The sequence below is a fragment of the Octopus bimaculoides genome, chromosome 3 (assembly GCF_001194135.2).
Source record: "Octopus bimaculoides isolate UCB-OBI-ISO-001 chromosome 3, ASM119413v2, whole genome shotgun sequence".
Lineage (NCBI taxonomy): Eukaryota > Metazoa > Mollusca > Cephalopoda > Octopoda > Octopodidae > Octopus > Octopus bimaculoides.
The window spans coordinates 120,521,482-120,521,716 of record NC_068983.1 but is presented as its reverse complement, the minus strand read 5'-3'; positions in this window follow the sequence as shown (position 1 = coordinate 120,521,716).

Sequence of the window (235 nt, the reverse complement as noted above, 5' to 3'; positions counted from 1 at the left end):
GAAACATACAGATCGGCACATACACTGACTCCAAATACTGCATATATACACGCATACATGCAAAAGCACCCTGTTGTTTTTGTTGTTGTTGAAATTCCAGTGAAGGATCCTTCGATCTAGGTTAGAAACCGACTCTTCCTCTACTGACAATAAATCCTGAAATAAAACTGAATAATGACATAAACACAGACAGACATACAGACCCACACACACACACACACACACACACACACAC